We start from the raw sequence: 22,973 nt of genomic DNA, 5'->3' as shown, positions 1-22,973 counted from the left end.
AGCTCCCTTTTGCACCAAAAACATCCACTCACATTAATTAAACCATTCAGCCACATTTACACCAACAAACACAACTCATGCCGTGCACTTTCATTCCCTTTCCAGATTTGTACAACCAATTCCAGGTTGTCCATTTCATCCTTGCAGCCAATACACATGCATGTTGAATTAAATAGCCATAGGCATGCATATTGCCCTAGTGCCGTGCATTCACCACCCCAGAAACCCACTCATTCCAGCTCACATTTGCATTTCCAGCTCCATTCTTAATGTTGGCAGCCACATTCCCCTTATATAAAACCATGCAAAATCACTTCTCTGGGTCTCTTCGATCATCCCATTATTCACACACATAGCCGCTCCATCTCTGTCCATTTGCTCTCCCATTTGCAGAAACCATTCAACCATAGCCGATCTACCTTCACTTACATCACACTTGGAGAACCAACACCGAAGGCCACTGTTAAGGGATTTCGACATCAGTTTTGCTTCAAGGGTTTCTTCTTCTTAATCCTATGTTCACTCATGTTATACATTTTTATGTCAAACCTTTTATAAACATGAAGTGTAACTAATCTCTCTCTAGGGATTCGATGTAGCCTTGCAAGATTGCCATGTAGTTAATTCAGAATTCTCATTTAGTCTATCTATTTCTTGTTTCATTCTCCGATTTAATTGTGACTTAGTGTGTTGATTTTAATGCTTGATCATCATTTGAATTAACCACAGGTTGTTTAGCCAAGATTAAAGCACACATCATGCATAATCTTGGTGGATACGTGAATGAATGAAGGGAATGTTTTGCAAACATTCTGCCGAGTGTTCCCTTTGGTTTTATGAAAGTTTCTTGTGCACTACATATTCTTGATTAGGAACCAAAGTTGCACATCACGATTAGGCTCATGATTAGAGACATTTGATCAAATCCACACATCATATGGTTGATCATATCTAAGTGAAACAAACTCAAGAAATAGGTAGATGACTGAGTATAAACTGATTTAACAAACATGGCCTTGGGTTAGCAATGGTAAAATCGAATCCCTAGCTTCATCTCCATTGGTACTATCCCATTTTATTAGTTGTTGATTCGTTTATTTGTGTTTACTTCATTTCCTTATGCTTTCAAGTTACAACAACAAATCTGCCTACATTAGTTAGTTTTATTTCCCTAGTAAAGAGTTCTTGCAAAACAAGTGATTATATAGGTCCAATTAGTCCCTGTGGATTCGACACCCTTACTTGTGCCATTATACTAAACATATTTTAGCACTAGGAAGGAAAACCCTCAACAAAAATGGCGCCGTTGCCGGGGACTGATTTCAGTCCCTTGTAATTGCTTGTTTGCTATTAAACTTTGTTCTTTTCATTTTAAGTAGATTTCTAATTTTTATTCAAACTTGTTTTATTTTGTTTCTTGTAGTATATGTCAAATAAACTTGCTGAGTTAGGCCAAAGAATTGAACGGTTAAAGGGCAACACTTTGGACAACTTTGTGCCATCAAGTTCCTCCATTATCCGTGAAGAAGAGGAAGAGAATTCACCTAGTTCAACAAGTAAAGGATCTGAGCACTTTAATTGGGAAAGAGAAGAAGATATGGCGGGCAACCAAGATGAGCTTCGAGCTTTGGAGGACTTTGCTCAACCAATCATACCAAATTCACCTTCATGCATCTTGCTGCCCACAGAAGCTAGAAACTATGATCTTAAATCTTCACATTTCCATATGTTTCCCTCTTTTTATGGCTTACCTAATGAAGACCCTTTAGCTCATATTAAAGAGTTTTACAATGTTGTGAGTGGTTTACCTTTGCAGGGAGTAAGTGAAGCAAATTTGAGGATGAGAGTGTTTCCTTACACCTTGAAAGATAGGGCCAAGAGTTGGTTGATGACTCTAACACCAGGTTCCCTCACCACATGGGATGCCGTGGCTAAGAAGTTTTTGGAGAAGTTCTTTTCCACTAAAAAAACAGCCACATTAAGGGGACAAATCTTCAACTTCAAACAAGATGATGGAGAACCTTTCAATGAGTGTTGGGAGCGCTTTAAAGGCCTTTTGCTGCAATGTCCACACCATGGGTTACCTTTTCACTTACAAATGCAAATTTTCTATGATGGACTAACCCAAACATGTCAATCAACTGTTGATAATGCAGCAGGTGGAGCTTTGAAGAAAAAGAATGCTCAAGAGTCATATAACATTTATGAGATGTTGGGGTCTAATGCTCAACACAAAGATTTAAGGGGTAAGAAAGTTGGAGTCTATGAAACAAGCTCTAATCATGATCTTTTGTTGCAGGTAGCTAACCTAGAAAGGAAGCTTGAATCCGTGCTCAACATGGTGCCAAAAACAAATGAAGTGTGTGCCATTTGCAACATACCAAGCCATCCTACTCATCAATGTCCATCTAGGGAGGCTTACCCCGAGTATGTTCAAGAGCAAGTGAACCTCATGAATTCTTACAATCAAAGGCCAAGGAATGATGTGTATTCCAATACATATAACTCAAGTTGGAGAGATCATCCCAACCTTTCATGGAAGAACAACAATCAATTCCAAAATTTCCAACCAAAACCTGCCACTACTCTTGAGGATACGGTTAAGTTGTTAGCCCAGAATACCTTGCAATTCCAACATACCACAAATAGCACTCTCCAACAACATTCGGCGGCTCTAACCAAAATGGAGACACAATTGGGGCAGATTGCAGATGCCTTGAACCAAATAGAGGTTGGAAAGTTTCCAAGCCAACCCGTGATACTCCAAAGGAACCAAGAGCAAGCCAAAGCAATCACTACACTTAGAAGTGGTAAGGTTATCAATAACAGAGTTGGCAATGAAGTTACTAATGAATCTGATCATGTGAATGCAGGGGTTACTCAAGGAGAAAATGAGAAACCAAATGAGGAACCAAGCCATGCTACTTCCTCATTTGAAGCACCAAATCTTCACAAGGCCGAGAAACCTTACACTCCACCAATACCATTCCCTGGAAGACTTACCAAGAACAAGCAGGATAAGTCATTTAAGGAAATTTTTGATATTCTAAGTAAGGTGAATGTTAACTTACCTTTGCTTGATGTCATTAGGAACATGCCAGCTTATGGGAAGTTCTTCAAAGAGTTAAACAACTACAAAAGGAAGTATGGACCACATGAGAAGGTGGTGGTGTCCGAGAATGTAAGTGCCGTGTTGCAAAGAAAACTCCCACCAAAGCTCAAGGATCCAGGAAGTTTTTCTATCAACATCACCATAGGGGACAAGAAGGTAGAGAAGGCGATGCTTGACTTGGGTGCTAGCATCAACTTGATGCCTTATTCCGTGTACCTTCAACTAGGTTTGGGGGAATTGAAGGCCACCACCATCTCATTACAACTTGCGGACAGATCCGTGAAATATCCAAGAGGTATAGTAGAGGATATTCTAGTTCAAATTGATAAACTAATCTTGCCTGCGGATTTTGTAGTGTTGGACATGGAAGAAGCTCCTATACATGACCGAGAGTTACCTATTTTGCTTGGGAGACCGTTTATGGCCACGACCAAGACCATCATTGATGTGCAAAATGGACTCCTCACTATGACAGTGCTAGGAGAGACCGTTCAATTCAAAGTGTTTGAGTCTCTTTCACATCCTTCTTCATCTCTTGATTATTATGCCATTAATGTGCTTGATTCGCTTGTTTTCTCTAAGTTCTTGCAGGCACAATCTAATGACCCATTACAAACTGTTTTGAGTCAATCTCAAGATAAGTTTGATGAAGAAGATGCACTCATGGAAGAGGTAGCTGCCTTGGAAGCATTGGCACCGTATCCTTTGAATGTTTCACCTCTTTTAGAGCCTTTAGAACCATCGAGGTCACATCTAACCCCTTCCACTGTTAAGGCACCAAAACTTGAACTTAAACCACTTCCACCACATCTAAAGTATGCATATCTAGCTGAATTTGAAACTCTTCCAGTTATCATAACTTCTGACCTCACCCCAAATGAAGAAGATAAACTAATTAGGGTGTTAAAAGAGTTCAAATCAGCTATTGGTTGGTCTATTGCAGATATCAAGGGAATAAGCCCTACCATGTGCATGCATAGGATTCTTTTGGAGGAAGGAGCAAAGTCAACCCGTGAACCACAAAGAAGGCTCAATCCACACATGAAAGAAGTTGTGAGGAATGAAGTGTTGAAGTTGTTAGATGTGGGGATCATATATCCCATTTCTGATAGCAAATGGGTGAGTGCTATTCAGGTGGTACCTAAGAAGGTAGGAATCACGGTGATGAAGAATGAAAACAATGAGCTTGTGCCCACAAAGCCCACGGCTAGTTGGCGTGTTTGCACCGATTACAGAAAGTTGAATTCTAGCACTAGAAAAGATTACTTTCCTATGCCTTTCATAGATCAAATGCTTGAGAGATTGGCAGGTTACTCACACTATTGTTTTCTTGATGGTTACTCAGGTTACAATCAAATTGCAATTGCTCCGGAGGATCAAGAGAAAACAACCTTTACTTGCTCTTTTGGCACATTTGCATATAGGAGAATGCCTTTTGGACTTTGCAATGCTCCAGCAACATTTCAGAGATGCATGTTGGCAATCTTTTCTGACATGGTAGAAAGATTCATTGAGGTATTTATGGATGACTTCTCAGTGTTTGGTTCCTCTTTTGACAAATGTCTTAACCATCTCTCTTTAGTACTCCAAAGATGTCAGGAAACAAATTTGGTTCTCAATTGGGAAAAGTGCCAATTTATGGTGAAACAAGGAATTGTGTTAGGACATGTAATCTCTAGCAAAGGAATGGAGGTGGACAAAGCCAAAATTGACGTCATCACCAATATGGTAGCTCCCACCATTGTGAAGGGAGTAAGAAGTTTTTTGGGACATGCGGGCTTTTATCGTCGTTTCATTAAGAACTTTTCAATGATCACTCGTCCATTATGCAATCTGTTAGCTAAAGATGTTGTATTTCATTTTGATAAGGCTTGTATGGATGCATTCAATACTTTGAAATATGAACTAACCTCGGCCCCTATTATTATGGCACCAGATTGGTTTTTACCCTTTGAATTAATGTGTGATGCCTCTGACTATGCTATTGGTGCAGTTTTAGGGCAAAGGGTGAACAAGCTTCCACATGTGATCTACTATGCAAGCCGGACTCTACATGATGCTCAACTTAACTATTCCACAACTGAAAAAGAGTTGCTTGCTATTGTTTTTGCCTTAGAAAAGTTTCGGTCATATCTTGTGGGATCTAAAGTTATTATGTTTTCTGATCATGCAGCCCTTAGGTATTTGATGACAAAAAAGGATGCTAAACCACGCTTAATTAGATGGATACTCTTACTACAAGAGTTTGACTTGGAAATTCGAGATAAGAAGGGAAGTGATAATGTTGTGGCTGACCATTTGTCACGGCTTAATGAAAACCATGGGGTTGGACAACCTTTGCCTCTAAATGAATCATTTCCAGATGAACAACTCCTTGTTGTTCAAGAAAAAGAACCATGGTATGCTGATTTTGTTAATTATCTTGCTTGTGGTGTAATGAGAAATGACCTTTCTTTTCAGGAAAGAAAGAAGTTCCTTGCCATGGTAAAGCACTACGTTTGGGACGAACCATATTTGTTTAAATATTGCCCTGACCAAATCATTAGGAGATGTGTCCCAGAGAGTGAGCAACAAAGCATTCTAACATTCAGCCATACATTGGCATGTGGAGGACATTTTGGTGCCAAAAAGACATCTCTAAAGGTTTTACAATCTGGTTTCTTTTGGCCTACTTTGTTCAAGGATGCTTTTGATTTTTGTTCTAAGTGTGATAGGTGCCAGAAAATGGGGAACATTAGCCGAAGAAATGAGATGCCATTGAACAACATTTTGGTGGTGGAGCTTTTTGATGTTTGGGGAATCGATTTCATGGGACCATTTCCATCCTCTTTTGGCTACTTATACATATTAGTGGCAGTAGATTATGTATCCAAATGGGTTGAAGCCATTGCTACAAGAACTAATGATCATAAGGTTGTTTTGAATTTTCTTAAAGATGTGATTTTTTTGTAGGTTTGGAAACCCAAGAGCTATTATTAGTGATGGTGGCAGCCATTTCTGCAACAAACCCTTTGAATCCTTGATGAAGAAGTACAACATCAACCACAAAGTGGCAACCCCGTACCATCCTCAAACCTCAGGACAAGTGGAGATTAGCAATAGGGAGATCAAGAACATTTTGATGAAGACCGTGAGCCCTACAAGGAAGGATTGGTCATTGAGGTTGAATGATGCACTATGGGCATATAGAACAGCATACAAGACCCCCATTGGCATGAGTCCTTATCGCCTTGTATTTGGGAAAGCTTGTCATTTGCCAATGGAAATTGAACACCGTGCATATTGGGCCATCAAGAAGTTCAACTTTGATTACAAGGAAGCTGGAGTAGCAAGGAAACTCCAACTTAATGAGTTGGAAGAACTTAGAAATGAGGCATATGAGAATGCCAAAATCTACAAGGAACGGACTAAGCTCTATCATGACAAGGCCATCCTAAGGAAGGAGTTTCACCAAGGTATGAAAGTACTTTTGTTTGACTCACGTTTGAGACTTTTTCCAGGAAAATTGAAGTCTAGGTGGGTGGGACCATTCAAAGTGCTGCAAACATTTCCTCACGGAGCTGTGGAAATAGAGAACATGAAGAATGACACCTCTTTTAAAGTCAATGGGCAGCGATTGAAACCATATTTGGAAAAAGTGGAGGAAGAGCAAGTTTATCAAATTGTAGATTTTCTCGAGTTTACAACACCGTAAACAAGCTACCATGTCTTGCCTAGACATTAAATAAAGCGCTTGCTAGGAGGCAACCTAGTGTGGTTTGTGTTCTTTCCTTAATTTGTGTTTATGTTGTTACCATTCCATATTCTTTGACTACTTGCATGGCATACAATTTTAAGCATCGAGGACAATGCTTAGGTTAGGTTTGGGGGTGTGGGATGGAAGGTTTGTTTTATGTTTGTTTTAGGTGTTAGTTTTGGTTAAGAGTGTTTTTGCATGCTAATACGAATGTATATGAGGACTATGTTTGAAAACAAACGATTGGGTTGCTATGAAAAAGTGTTGCATCTTGTTGTCATGTATAAAGCTGTAACTCTTGAAATTATGATGATAGAGGTACCATACTAAAATTCTGGAAGAAGAATAGTGGAGACTACCCTAGTGAGTTATTTTGAGCCTAATTGCTTCTTTGAGAGGGTTTAAAGTGTTTCTACTCCTATTTTTTTTCTTTCAATTTCACTTTAGATGATCTCATTACTTCTATTTTGATTAGATACTAAGGATTACTCTCTTTGCAGATACCATGTGTTTAGTATCATTCATGAATGAACTCAATGAGACGATGTTAGGCTATGCATGTTTTAACTACTCAAAGACTTAAATCCTATCCCTTTGTGTGCTCCATTCACCCTTGTTGCAGCCAAACACTTTAGCCTAATTCTTTCATCACCCACATCATACTCTACCCATTCTAGCCCATTACAAGCCAAACCTTATAGTTTGGGGAATACCAATGTGATGAAGACTAAAGGTAAATTGAGCTTAGAACAAGATTGTGGCGTGTACCAAGGGCACCTATGTTGAAGATGTTTCTAAAAATAAAAAAAGAGAGTCAAAGTGGATACAAGTTCCAAATCCCCTCATTATAATGCATAGGGCCTGGACGCCAAAAACAAAGAAAAAGAAGACAAATGCAAGTGAAGAGCATGATCCTCAAGGACACTTTGGTATGCCCCAAGCTCTAGTATTTCATATCACTTCTTTCGTAACCTATAACCTAAGCCTTACATTACAATCTTGAGAAAAGACCTAGCTGATCATTGAGGATGTATTCATGAGGTGATGGTAAGTGTGTGTGTGTTATCTATATTCTTAGCATTTGATTCATTTCATGAGATCTACTTAGAAATTGTGCTTCCATTTCAGATTTCATATGTGAGAATTTTGATTCCCTTTACATAATTTTGCTCATATATGCTTGTGGAGAGACTAAAACCTTAGGGTCTGAGTAAGAACTTGAGTGGAATCTGTGAGGAGTAGAGTTGAGCCGAATTCTATCTTAAGCATTTGGGTATGGTGACCTTGAAGTTGTAAGACATGGAGAAATATCTTTATACTTTACAGTTGATACGATTCTTTGAAGTGGCAAACTTTTGAGTTTGAATGTATGACAAGGCTGTCATTGGTTCTTATTAGTTTGTTTAAAGCATGTTTTAACCAAGTTGTTTGCAGATTTTGTAAATGTTTGTGGGTGTCATCACTGTAAACCCTCAGGAGACACAACTCCTCCAACTAGGGACACCTAGGGGTTCAAAGGCTTGTTGCACATGCTCAGTGCAATCGTTTGGCCAACGAAAGTGGTTTAGATAGATGTTAGTGTTTTGTGTGTTTTAGTTTTAAGTTTGCTCGAGGACTAGCAAAAAAACCAGGTTTGGGGGTATTTGACAAGTCACATTTTGCATGCATTTATATCTTCCATATTTGGCGTCTTTGTGATGTTTTAGATTAAACTAGTTGCATTTTACATTGTTTGGTGTTAGTGTGCAGCCAAGTGTGTAATAAGATCAATTGGAAGGCAAATGAAGGAAAAACATTCCTTTTGGTAGTTGAGCATTATTCCAAGCGTGGAGAGGATTCTAGGGAGTTAATTTGAAGTCCAAATGAAGAATCTAGGAGACATTTGGCTGCTGGAATTTCATGAAATGATGTGGAAGGAAAGTGGTGCAATTTGGCCATATTGGGTGAATCTAAACAAGGCAAAAACATCAGATTGGGTGGTTCCAACACCAAAACATGCATTCACATGCATGTTTACACACCTTGCCGTGCATTTCCATGTGGTTCCAGCTCACTTATGCACTTCTACTCATTCCAGCTTCCTTATGCATTTCCAAACACCATGCCATGCATGCCATTACCTTTCCAGCTCACATTATGCCATTCCAGCTCCCGTATGCACTTCCACACAACTTGTGCCGTGTATTGCCTTGCCTTGTCCAGCTCCCTTTTGCACCAAAAACATCCACTCACATTAATTAAACCATTCAGCCACATTTACACCAACAAACACAACTCATGCCGTGCACTTTCATTCCCTTTCCAGATTTGTACAACCAATTCCAGGTTGTCCATTTCATCCTTGCAGCCAATACACATGCATGTTGAATTAAATAGCCATAGGCATGCATATTGCCCTAGTGCCGTGCATTCACCACCCCAGAAACCCACTCATTCCAGCTCACATTTGCATTTCCAGCTCCATTCTTAATGTTGGCAGCCACATTCCCCTTATATAAAACCATGCAAAATCACTTCTCTGGGTCTCTTCGATCATCCCATTATTCACACACATAGCCGCTCCATCTCTGTCCATTTGCTCTCCCATTTGCAGAAACCATTCAACCATAGCCGATCTACCTTCACTTACATCACACTTGGAGAACCAACACCGAAGGCCACTGTTAAGGGATTTCGACATCAGTTTTGCTTCAAGGGTTTCTTCTTCTTAATCCTATGTTCACTCATGTTATACATTTTTATGTCAAACCTTTTATAAACATGAAGTGTAACTAATCTCTCTCTAGGGATTCGATGTAGCCTTGCAAGATTGCCATGTAGCCTTGCAAGATTTACCTATCAGAAAGTCCTGATACTCTTGGCCTATATCTCAGAGTTGGATTTTTTATTCCTTCAACAATATTGCCATTAAAGTTGAAAGTGGTCACTGGTGGTGATGCTGGTCTGCTTATGCTATCTTGGAATCCATTAAATGATTGAGGTCCATGGTGCATCATTATGCTATTGAAATGTGCTCTTCTACCTTGTGGTTTTGTGCTATTTGAGGATGATGATCCATGATATTCCATTCTTGTTCAACAAATTAATCTTGATAAGATATCAGTTAATGTATTGGCATTACCTTTTATATGTTCAAAAATTGGTTTAAAACCATTTCCTGTAATTGAATCAACAAAATTAACTCATCTTCGAGCTACCTGTTTATTAACATGTATCTTATTATAATGAGAAACTATATTTTGACAATTTGTTCTAATCGTAAATACTTCATGATGTAAAAATAATGAGAATGCCTCAAGTGAATTAATTATCCCTAAAATTTCTAAATCTGTTGATGGTAGTCTTGACTGTACATCACTAAATTTTCCTGATGAATATTGACAAACTTGTTCGTCAAACTTTGATGACTCCTTATGCTTTTTTTTGGTATAATATACATGTCCATCCTAATGATGAAGCATCTGTTTCAACTATTTTGTAACTATCATCTAATGGTAATGTTAATGATTTAAGTTTAGTAATTTCTTCTTTTATATTTTGAACTAATTTAATATCTTCACTATTAAAATACTTTTGTCCTGTTTTGCTAGTTTTACTATGTAATACTGCTATTTTTCTTCCTAAATTAGGGATAAAATTTATTGCATAATTTAACAATCCTAAAAATGTTTGTAACTGTTTTTTGTCTTCTAACTTATCTGACCTTTTTAGCTATATGATCTTGTAATTGTATTGTACCTGACTTGATATACATTCCTAAAAATTCTATATCTTGTTTTTCTAATGCTATTTTATTTTTGCTAATCACAATTCCATTTTTGATAAATTCTTGTAAAACTATCTCTAAGTGCTTCCTATGTTCATTTCTATTTTTACTATGTACTAAAATATCATCTACATAAACACTACCAAATTTATCATATTTCTTGAAAATTTGGTCCATCTTTCTTTGAAAGATTGATGGAGCATTTTTAAGTTCAAATGGCATAACAAGCCACTCAAAATGTCATTCTAGACAAGTAAAAGATGTCCACTCAAATGATTCTTCTACTAATCATATTTGCCAAAATCCTAATCATATTTGCCAAAATCCTAATTTATAATCAAATTTACTAAAATATTTACTCTCTTGAATTTTATTTATAAGCTCATCCTTATTTGGTAACTTATAACTATCTTCATATGTATTATCATTTAATCTCTTGTAATTATAAAGTATTCTAGCCTTACCTCTCTTTAGTTCTGAATATTTTCTCACAATAAATATTGATGATCTGTGTCTAGACTTAGAGGGTCTAATTACTTTTAAGTTTAACAACTCTTTTATTTGTTGTTCAAACTCTTGTTTATCTATTAAACTACAAGGCATATCAGCTGTCTTAATGGTTAAATCTGGATTAATTATATCTAATTTTGCTAGTATTTTATTTTTACTCCAATGTAACTGTGGGTCTTCTCCTATAATTCTTGTTTGTTCTGCTAAATAAAAAACCTAGCAAACTTTTCAAAAAGTTTAATCCTAAAATAAATGGATATAAACCTACTGGTGAAAGAAATGTTAGTGGCAAATTAAATTGTTGTTTTTCTACTTAAATACACTCATTATTAATAAAATGTGTTAAATAAACTGATCTATCTTCAGACTGTGTTATTCTAACTGGTTTTACAAATTTTTGTCTATATTTTTCTGGTATTAACTTTTCTTTTATGACATTCTTTGTACTCTCTGTATCTATCATAGCTATTGTTTGTATCTTATGTTCTTTTGCTAATTCCATTTCACAATTTATGGTAATTAAAAAGAACTATTTTTTTGGCTTTTCTATACTATAAACAATATTTCCTAATATTTCGGTGTTTTTATGTGATTCTGCTGAATTAATTTCTAATAACTTATTTTTATAACACTTTTCACACAATATTGAATATGTATTATAGTATTTATTTGCAACTAATTTACTATACTTATGACATTTTTCTGGCCAACCTAAATTAATGTATTTATATTTTTCTTCATGTTGTTCTTTTATGAATGCACATATATACTTTTCTAAATCACTATTTGTGCTACTTGAATCTTCCGAGTCTGAATCTATCATGTTAATACTCTCTATACTATAAATACTCTCATTATCACTCAAATTATCTAAACTGTATATTGATTGTATATCTTCATCTTCTTCTAACTTAAACAACTCCATCAAATATACTTTATCTCTCGGTTATTTACCTAATTTTGGACATTTAGGTCTAATGTGTCCAGCTTCTCCACATGAATAACATTTACAACTATTTTTATCTTTTGGCGCTTTATATTTTTTAATCTAAGGTCTGCCACTTCTTTACTTAAATTGTTTTGGAATATATTTTCTCTTCCTATATGTTCTTGAAGGTCTTAGACCTTATGCTGAAATTCTTATGTTGTTTGTAGGGTTTATATGACTTATATTTCTTTTGTATATTTTTTTATGTTTATTTTTCTTATGGCAACCATACTGTTGAGATAAATCTATATTTTTACAACTTATGTAAAATTGCTTTCTAATCTGTCTCTTAACTTTTATTTGACTACACTCTTATTTAAGTATGTCATATACATGTTGAATTCTAGGTCCTATTGCAATATCATTTTTCTTTGGATGTTTTTGTCATTCATTCCAAATCTTTTCACTTATTGGTCCTTTTATTTTTGTCATATAAGTATCTAATAAATTAATATCAATAATTCTACCTATTCTTCCTAAATATTTAAAGAAATATGTTGTATACTCAGCCATGTACTATAAATCACAAATTTGTAATTGTTCTAAATTTCTAATTGCTTCTGCCATCTAATCTATTATGATCTAAAAATTCTTGCTTGATTAGAGTAACAAAACCATCAATATTAAAATGTGTTTTAGTAGCCTGATGTTGTTCTGGATTTTGGACTTTCCATGACTGGAAATAATAAAAAACCGAACGATCTAAAGTATGTTCAAAATAATCTAACAGATTTTGTGAATTACTAAAATCTAACATTAATGCTGCATGTACGCAACCTTTTTGCTATCTCTCAATCGTTCTTTCCCAATATTGTGGATCTGCATTATCCAAATTTAATATATTTCCTGCTATTTTAATTTGTTCTAATCCTCTCAAATATGGAATCCTATTTTTTCTAGGTGGTTTCATCATATTTTCATCTATGTAATCTACTCTAGTTTGTTCTTTATATTGTTCATTTGTTGGTCTTAAAAATTGTTGATCAGTTCTCCCTGTATGTCCTCGATTTTCTACTCCTAATGTATTACTTTCTTCTGCTGGATTATATTATTATTTCAATTCTAATAAATTATTATATTGTTTTGATCCTAAAATATGTTCTACTCCTATTTCTAAAATTAAAATTTTCATCTCTTCATCTGAAATTCTGTGTAGTCGTAAATCATATGTCTTCATCTAAATGATCAATATCTACTATAATTTTATCTACAATATGATCAAAATTTTGCTCAACTAAATTAATATCTAAATTATCAAAAGTCATATGAATACTTTCATTTTGAATCTCACACTCATCCTCTTCTACATTTTCTAGTTTCTTGTAATTACTAAACCTAATTGTTGCTTGACCTGTACTAGTTTTATATATTTGTACTTTATTTGGTTGTCTATTTCTTGTTACTTGTAAATTAGGTAATGTCCACTAAGTTCCTTCTACAAAACTATTATCTACGGGTTTTTCTTATATCGTATTTACATGTTTACTACCAAATGTTTGAACTAAAATTTGAAATTCTAAATTAAACTTATGATTATATTTATCAAACACTTTACCAATACACATTAAGCTAATACACAAATTTTTAGTTTGAACTTAAGTCTACTTTAGCTGTTGCTATTGTTGCTTGTTGGTGGTTATCTCATCTATCATCATATATGTATACTAAAACTTTTGTGCCTACTTGTGCTCTGATTAATCCTGTTATTCCAATTAATATTGTTCCTATATGAATCTGACTGAAATGTGATTTTCTCAAATGAGTAACTGCTTCTTTACTAATTAAATTAAGTGTAACTTCTTTATAAATACAACTAACTTCATGTTGACTGATGCCACTTACAATTCTGCTTCTATTTTCAAATAAACATAATTGGTACAAATTATAATTATTTTTCGGTGTTCTCTCAAAACCTCTTCTAATAAATTCTTATGCTTCTTCTTCATTTGGGTAAATATCTTCAGCTCTAACTACTTCTTTTCCTTTTCTCCTAATGAGTTTCATTTTCTATTATCAAAAGGATTTATCTTAGGTCTTCTAATATGATTATTTGTACTTAAAGTTAAATTTTCTAATATTTCTAACAAAGATGGTGGAAGTGATGGATATGTTTTATGTAAAACTTGGTTTATTTCTGCTATTTGTTCTTCAACTCGTTCTAATTTTTTAGCCAAACTTAAAACTAATTGAATAATTAAATTATTTTGTCTAATGGGAATATTATTACTAGCTACTTGTGTTGAAAAATCCGTTAAACCTACTGGTTTTTTATCTAACTTACTAATTTCTTTCAAAACCTGGATATATTTTCTGCTAGTTCTAGAATCGATCATTAAACTAATAATCTATCTATTTTATTATGTAACTTATTTACTTGTTCACTCAACTCTTTTTGCATTAATTGAATTTTTTGAACTTCTAATTTTATTTGCTCAACTATTTCTAATGATTTGAGTTCTACTTGCTTAGACTTATTATCTATGAGGTCGATAAGCTCTTTTAGATGGAATTTTTCTGAAAATTCTCTAACAACTGGTTTAACAAACAATTATGCTTATGATTTTCTGCTTGACTAATAATAACATTTACAATAATATTGGCTTGTGGATTTTCTTCACTATGCAAAATATGGTTATGCTTTCTCAATGGAAAATAACAAACTAAACTATTTTGGTCTAAGGTTATTTTTCTTTTTTGAGGTTCACTAATTTCTAAATTAAGGTAATCTATTATAAGCTACAATCTACCTTTCTCTAAATTTACGGCTAACTGGTTTCTTAGAAACTCTCTTTCTTCTCTCAAGTTCTCTTAAGTTTGATCTGTTTCTTTTTTTGCTTCTAAAACTTTATATTACACTTCTGTATTATTATATTTACTAATAAATGAAGGATGCTTAAGATAACCAAGATAAAACTTCTCTTTCTTCAAATTCCTGCTAATTCTTTTGGATATGTATGTTAATCTTCTCTTTATGCTAGTTATAGTTGGATGTCTGGGACAATAAATACCTGGTGGTTGTGGTTGACAAGGTCTACAAGGACAGTAATATCTGTTGTTCATACAAAATAAACAAGTGTGATATCAATTGTATCAATGACTTCCGTCCTCAAGGTATTTTACTATTATAATTATACTATTAAAATGCTAAACTTGGCTCTGATACCAGATTCGCAAGGCAAGCCTGGTTAAATAGTCGGATGACCATTATAACAACTAGCCATAAAATCTTGCACATGGAACTTGACATGTTTCAGCATGAAGGCCACTCACAATGCAGGTATAAGGGCTTAATGGCTGAACTTAGAGGTATGAAGAACTCAGAGGTACCCTGGTTAATGTCAAGTTATTTGTATGGCAAGTATTCAACTATAACAGAGTTCTCGAACAAAGTATGATCGTCAGTTTAGCAGGTTAATAATATAACTACAATAGTGTTTCCCTGTTTTGGACTAGAAGTCTAATTAAACAAACACATTAAAGAAAAAAAAAACTTACTTAAGACTTGGAGATTGCTGGAATCTGTACACTTGAACTTTTATCGATATATAGAATGTTTACAAAGATAATTGTTTACAATAAAGTCTTTATAAGGAAGTGTTTACAATGATGCTATGAAGGCTACGAATGCTTGAAGATGGTGTGAGTATAGGGTGTTCAGGTATTGAGATGTTGAGGTGTGTTTGTACAATGAAGAGAACTTTTCTTATATAGACTGAGTGAGAATATTCTGATATTTTAAAAATTAAAATCTTCACAGATGTATGGTATGGACATCTCTTTGGTACTTGTCATCTTCTACTATTGCTGAAATTGTCAGCACTGTCTTTGAAACGTGATATGACTTATTTGTCTTCTTTTTGTTTTGCATGTGAACTTGCTTGTCTTCTTTTTCTTTGTCTTGATAAATGTATGTGAGCTTGTTGCATGGATGTCTCCTAGAGCTCATTTTTTGCTTTTGTTTTGAACATGCATATGATATTTCTGAAATGTTTTCCTTCCTTGTCTTCTTTCCCATGCCCAATTTGGGCATTATCAAAAACTTCTGTCCTAATGATTAAAATGAAACCTTTTTGGGTGTTTTGGTTAGTTTTCCATTCTTTTTTTTGGGTCAAAGCTTCTTCGTTCCTTTCTACTCATTACTTTTCTTTTTCTCTTCCTTTTCAAATTCAGGAAATGGGTACAAGCTGATGAACCCCAACCAGATGAAAGATTTACCGGTTGAAGAAGGTGTGGTTTTGGGTGTATTGACCGCATCTTTTGGTGTAACTAGTTATTCCTTACCTGGGAACAAATTGGTTATTGGACAGTAAAAATTGTAACAGGCGTACCATACGCTATTCCTGTAATAGGCTCGCCTTTGGTTGAGTAAGCAGGCTTTGGAGTTGCAGATGGTGTAGTTGAGCACGAATGTGCAGATCGGCGTCGGCGTTGACGTCAAGCTTTAGGTGAAGGACAATTTGGATTTGCTCACCCATGGAGGCACTGTCGCAGTTCGGCAAGACGAGGAGAGAAGGAGAGAGTGTGGTGGTCTGGTAGTGTCATTTCGCTGGATTAAGGACTATTAACAAGTAATGAGGGCAGAAGAGCACATAGCACACACAGGGGAGGGAAGTCTTAACAGTCCCATGGTTATTGGGGAGTCTCGCTAAGATCACTTAACGAAGAGGTTTGTCCATATGTGTAATATCCCGAAAATTTTAAGTGGTGATTAATAGGGGATTACTTGTGTCTATTGTTAGTAAAATTAATTTGCCTTATTTGAGGTTTGGATTCATTGTCCTTTGGCCCATTAAAAGATCATATACTATTGAGACCAAGCCTTTGCTAGAAAAGAAAAAAAAAAAAAAATATAAATAAATATAACGTGCTTACATTAACAAATGGCTAGAAAAGAAAAGAATAAAAAAATTAATAAATATAAAAGTGGGTGCTTACATGAACAAATAAGGAGAAAATGGGAAGGGGCTCTTCTAGAAACCCCATTTCCTTGCCGCTCTCTTCTCCAGCCGAGGGAGATGGAAGAGGCTCCTTTCTTGTAGCTCTTAATTTGCCAAAAACAAATTTAAGGAAGAGGAAGTTAGTTTTCTTTTCCTTTGCTTGTGAAGATTAGAACGAGTGAGGTTCCTTCCTTTGTCTCCATTAGATTATCTATTTCTTAAATTTGAAATCTAATTTTTATTTGGATAGATAATCTTTGAATTAGATTGGGTGGGAGTAGGAAAAATGAAAGTATCATTTCATGTTATAGTTTTAAAGATGAGCACCAAGTGCTTGATTAAAGTTCCCAATTAACTTTGACTCAGGGTCTGCTTGTTTGGTATTTGTACTAGCAGTGTTTGATGATTTTTCTTACTTATAGATAAGGAAGAGAAGGACACGGTGGCTATAGAACAAGTCAAACAAGTCGACGAACACCGTGGGAGTTTAGCATCAACAAATTGTGTTGAGGTAGGGGAGTTTTAATCATAAAAACATTAAGATTTTTCATTTTTACTTGATAAAGGATTGTTGGCATTGTCGCTTTATTTCAACCTTACTTCAAATGTTTCTCCGTTTTGACTATGTGAAAGGAGTGAAGAAAACGTTTCTCTATGGTTGGATTTTGATTTTCTTTCTACAACTTTGGTGTGTTCAAAGTAGTTGCAAAGGTTATTCAAGGTTTCATTTTTGATGTGCATGCCTTTTATTTGACTCATTATGAGATTTTGAAGCATGTTGAGATGAATGTTTAATTGTGAAAGTAGATGGAAAGTAGTATAATGCATGTGCAATTGAGAATGTTGAGAAATGTATGAATGAGCACAATGACCCGTGAAATTGTTAGATTATGGGCACAATGGCTCAATATTCCTCGGAGAAAGCTCCATGTGTGGGCTGCGAGAATAAGCTGTCAATGTGATAAATATGTGTGATATGTATATTGGCCAAGTATATTACGATTCTTTCCAATCTGCAAGTCACTTCTTTTGGATAAAAAGAAAATATTTGTGATTAGTTGTGCTATTTTTCTTTAAAAGATAATGGCTCCGTTGTTCTTATAACAAAAGAAAATGCTTTTGAACTATGTTATCAAAGCTACTAGTGCTCTGAAGCTTTGGTTTTCCTACAATATGTTTATTTCCAACCATTTCTAGACAATATTTCCGTTGTTGGATTACACAGTAGTGGATGTGAATGATTTCGAATTACTCTTTATCATATTTCGGCATGAACCAAGAATTTAAATGACTATAGACTTACCGAAAAACCCCTACTGGGCATTTTATGCTTACCCGTTTTTCTAAAAATGTATTTTTAGGTGGTGTAAGGTTGACTAGTTGAGTTTTGAGTTGCAGCTTTATTGTGGACTAGTAGAAAGGAGTCCAGACATATATATCTTTTGGGTGAGCTGCCAAAGTATTTTGTATAGCTAGTCTTAGAATGTAAATGATCCTTTTGTTGCGTTGTAGATTAAGAAGACGTAGGCTAGGCCACAATGGGTTAGTGTCTCTACTTACTTGGGCAATGAAAACCATGTAATATATGATCACTTGTTTTTGGCTTGTATAATTTATGCTCACGTACATTTTTCATCAGATGACCTGAACATGATTTTCTTGTAAGAAGCCTTGAACAACTCATTATAATCTGTAAGGCTTAATGAGTTACCTTTGGAGAACCATTATGAAATTGGTTATATTTGTGGGTGTACTGTATATCTACTACTTAGGTTGCATTTTGCAAATTTCAAATTTTGAACTTGTGGAACATAATCAGCTTTATTTCCAAAGTGACGTGGTGTTGCTGAAATTGTTCTTTTCAAAAGGAACAAAAAAAAAAAAAAAAAAAAAGAAAGCAGCGCGCCTGTTTTAGATTTCAATTTTCCTATGCTTCCCAAACTTGAAAATTCATAAAATTTTAACACAAGTTAGATATGTCTACTTTGGATTTGGAAATTTTCTTACTTTTTGGTTTGACGAGCTATTTTCGGTAAATTTTATGGTACAGGTCTTTTATGCAGTTTGTATTATTGCAAGAAGTCTTTAACATCTATTTCTTAAAGTTACCTTTGTAGTTTGGTTTAATAAATTTATTGAGTTTAAATTTTTCATTGACATAATCTGTGGCTAATAATTGTTTTACACTTTTCAACAACCACTTGGTTCTATTTAATTCTCTTAATCTCACACCTCGAGTATTGGGGTGTGACAATGCGAGTCCCTTTAGTCTCGTTAATCGTAATCCTAACATGGAACAAATACAAGACTAGACTAAGAATTAATTCAGTCTAGTCCAGTGATTGTTAGTAAGGCCAAACAAACACACCCTTAGTTCTTTAGTGCAGTAGTTGGAGCGTGTTGATAACATATTGTAGGCCTATTTTACTAAGGGATTATAGAGAGTGGGAGAGGGGCGGCAAGCAAAGAGAGAAGCGAGAGTTTGGTGATTCTGAGGTGACGATTTTTCATCTCATTGTGTCTTTATTTATAGTAGTAAAAATGAGAGAATCCTTACCTATCAAGTAATACATTACAACGAGGAACTTTCTAAAAGATGCTATAGAATCCTATAAGGATTTATACAATTACACTTGTAAATAATTTAGGATTGCAACACGAAGTACATTATTTTAGAAACATACATATATTTTTCTTTCTTTCGAACAAGCATTTTATCAAGTCATTTGACAGTGGTTATGAAAGGGCTAAAATCTCTTGAGAAATTCAAATCTCAATTACAAAAATAATCAATTTTTTAGTATGTGGTCGATAATCCAATTTCTCAAATATGATCTAGGGTGTTTAATTAGAAAAATTTAGAAAATTGCTGATCTTCAACTTAATTGCCTGTGTTATTTAATTAAACTCACCATTAAAAAACAAATCTTTACAAAACTACTCTCAACCGAGCCCTCAAATTTTACCCAACCCATTTTTTTCATCTTGAATTCAATCAGGCCATCATGTGTAATTGCCCCTTTTGATGCATCATGCATTTATCCTGTGCCAAGGTTGCGAATTCGAATCTTTTCTTCTTCAATATTTTCTTGTGTGAAGGGGCAAAAAAATAAAAAGCCAAACTCTATCGTGCAACTGGGCTTGTGAGATGTTCTCATTCCACTGGCAGGTCCAGATCCCACCAAAAGAAGGAATCCTTGGTAGGAACTTAGGCATCATCCTGGGCAAGATGCCCTTATACCACATAATTGTTGTCAGACTATCTTTTAAGTCTTGGGTTAAAATTTAAAATTTTTTACTCAGAAAGTTTAGTGCCTGTTTGGTATTCTTTTTGAAATTTTTAATCATTTCTTAAAACATTTCTTCAGAATATTTCTTAAAAACAATTTTTTTAAGACTTAAAAATTTAATTGGTTTGCAATTTAAAATTTTAAATCTTATGACTTAAATTAGACAAGGAGATCTAAAAAAAGCGGGTCGTAGAAGAGGGAGAAAGGGGAGAGAGGAGGAAAGAAAGTAAGAGATGATTGAAGGAAAGAGAAAGAAGTGAGAGGATCAGATAGAAAGGAAGAGGAGAGAGAAAGAAGTGAGAGGATCGGATAGAAAGGAAGAGGAGAGAGAAAGAACCGAGAGAATGAAGAGAGCGGATTGGATGAGAGACGAGAAAAGTAAAAAAAAAAAGAAAGGGAAGAGAAAGAAGAAGAGAGAGAGAGAGAGAGAGAGAGAGAGAGAGAGGAAAAGGAAGAGAAAAGAAAGGAGTGAGTTTAAGTTTTAAAACTCTAAAAATTCACTTTTTATATTTTTACAGAATAGCCTATATTTTTGAGTTAGTCTTGAATTCAGTTTTTAAAAATAATCATACCAAACAAGTTTTTAATACCTAAAACTTGAAAATTGTTTTTGAGTTTAAAAAGTTGGATTCAAGTAAAGTACCAAACATGTCCCTAAGTTTTAACTCAGAAACTGATTGTTTGCTCTAACCCTTGTGGGTAAATTTTTAGTCCGAGATTACTAAATAAAGAATTTAGGATAATTTTTTTCTTGAAATAACTTTCTTAAAAATAAAAATTTATGTAGACTATTCTAATTAATTTAACCTAAAAATATTTAGATTCTGATAATTATTGAAAAATCACTAAACCGACACTATGAAACTCGTTGAACACTATTGAGCATATAAGATTTTAGCCTTTAGATTCAATGAAGTTTTAAATATAAAACTAAAAAAAAATTCACATACATGGTGCCCCAACCCACTAACTCATGAGGAAATTCTGGCCTAAATCAAGAGCTCGTTTAGATATGCTTTTAAAATGATTGAAAGCGCTTTTAGATAAAATGTTTTTGGGTTTCAAAAGCTCTTTAAGTGTTTTTTACGAGAAGCACCAGTTATGTGCTTCTTCCAGGAAGTACTTTAAATGCTTTTTTCAGGATTTATTAACATTTTACTAAGGATTGTTTCGAAAAATATTTTCACCAAAAGCGCTTTCAGTTATTTTAAAAGCACATCCAAATGAGTTCTAAATTTGCCTCGGAAATGAGTTTTGGGTTAAAACTCATATTTGACCAAGAGTTGGAACAAGTTAAGGTAGATTTAGAACCTAAAATTTGAGTTTTACTTATAGGGTTGGAGTAGGTGTTAGTATATAGTTCATTTTTCTTTAAAATTGTTTAAATATTACTGAATTACTGAGGTTTATATTGTACCAACAGAAACCTTGTAATATCCAGGTGCACTCTGCTTGTTCATCGATGTGTTCAAAGTTGATCCGTCGGCCTTAGATACTTTTTGTACCCAGCTTGTATTTTTGCAGGGCTTCTAGTGAGTGTATGTGTGGTTCACATCTCCAACACTTGTGTGGACTCACTCATCCGGTGAGGTCTGAATGTGACCTTAGAGAAAGATCCAAGTAAAGGCATGTGTTTTTGTAAATATCCCATAGTCCATATGCATGCTGGTTTTGTTGATCCAATGCATGCATAAAGGAGACAACCTCATTAATTAACCTGGTTTACGGTTTTAAAGAAACTAGCTAACTAGCGTTGAGCTTAATTGGGTTGACTCCATTTACTTGACACAAAATACAAAAAGTAGTCTAAAGTGTGAATGAGTTGTAAGGTCTCATTTGGTGATACTGGATTATGAGAGATTCTTTCATGTACTCAGGGCACCATATGATTATGATATCTCTCTCATCTCCTCTTGATTTCTACCAGTAGTAATAGAGGAGACGCTGATAAAATTGTGTATTGGATACGTGAGAGATCTTATGAACTAACTAGCCTTTGAAAACTGAATATGGTTGGTTGAGGCATGGAGCTTTAAATCCTGCCTATTACTTTATTCTAAAGTTGGGGAGGGGTGGTGGCTACAGTGCAATTGAAAGGAAGATAACCCCTGTGGTAAAAAAATTTGGATTTAAGCCCTGTAGTGAAGTCTGTTAGAATTTAAGTTCAAAATTGAAGATTTTGTCAACTCACCATTAATTGTTAGCATATAAAGGCTCACATGTGAGACTAAAAAGATAAAGTTAGTTTCACATATATCCCCACGTGCTAACAACTAATGTAGAGTTCCGTTTTAGCCTAATATGTGTGGCTCACATGATAATATTAACAGAGAGTTGATGAAATTTTCAATTTTGGGCCTAAATCCTAATACACTTTATCACATGAGCTTAAATCCTAATTTTCTTAAATTATTTAGATATGGGGATGGTGTGGGTTAGTGGGTATGGCCCTACATGGGCTGTGGTGTGGATTTGTGGGTTTGGCCCTGTGGTATCCTTTGGTTAGAGTAATGTTTTTACCTCTTTGGGCTCGTACTATGGTTGACACAATTAGTTGTGACTTATTTAAACATGTATGATTTCTCTTTAAGGTTAACAATTTCATTAATGGAGCAAGTTAATTTTAATCAAATA

The 22,973-nt window shown here is 34.7% G+C and overlaps 1 long non-coding RNA gene and 1 other non-coding gene across 4 annotated transcripts; one reads left to right on the top strand and one right to left on the bottom strand.

Moving 5' to 3' along the window:
* Positions 1-1,971: 1,971 nt before the first annotated feature.
* On the bottom strand, positions 1,972-2,082 carry LOC148690506 (small nucleolar RNA R71). The gene has a single exon (XR_015957398.1). It is a non-coding gene; the product is annotated as a small nucleolar RNA R71 (small nucleolar RNA).
* A 14,961-nt stretch (positions 2,083-17,043) lies between these two features.
* LOC137725806 (uncharacterized) lies at positions 17,044-18,802 on the top strand. Of its 3 annotated transcripts, none has more exons than XR_011067545.2 (3): positions 17,044-17,227; positions 17,472-17,560; positions 18,411-18,802. It is a non-coding gene; the product is annotated as an uncharacterized LOC137725806 (long non-coding RNA). The 3 variants fall into 3 exon arrangements; XR_015956998.1 differs by having other exon boundaries at positions 17,472-17,760; XR_015956997.1 differs by lacking the exon at positions 18,411-18,802 and having other exon boundaries at positions 17,472-18,106.
* Positions 18,803-22,973: the final 4,171 nt, after the last annotated feature.

The sequence above is a fragment of the Pyrus communis genome, chromosome 15 (assembly GCF_041283825.1).
Source record: "Pyrus communis isolate YQ-2024b chromosome 15, ASM4128382v1, whole genome shotgun sequence".
NCBI classification, from domain to species: Eukaryota; Viridiplantae; Streptophyta; class Magnoliopsida; order Rosales; family Rosaceae; genus Pyrus; species Pyrus communis.
This window is presented reverse-complemented; position numbering and strand designations above follow the sequence as displayed.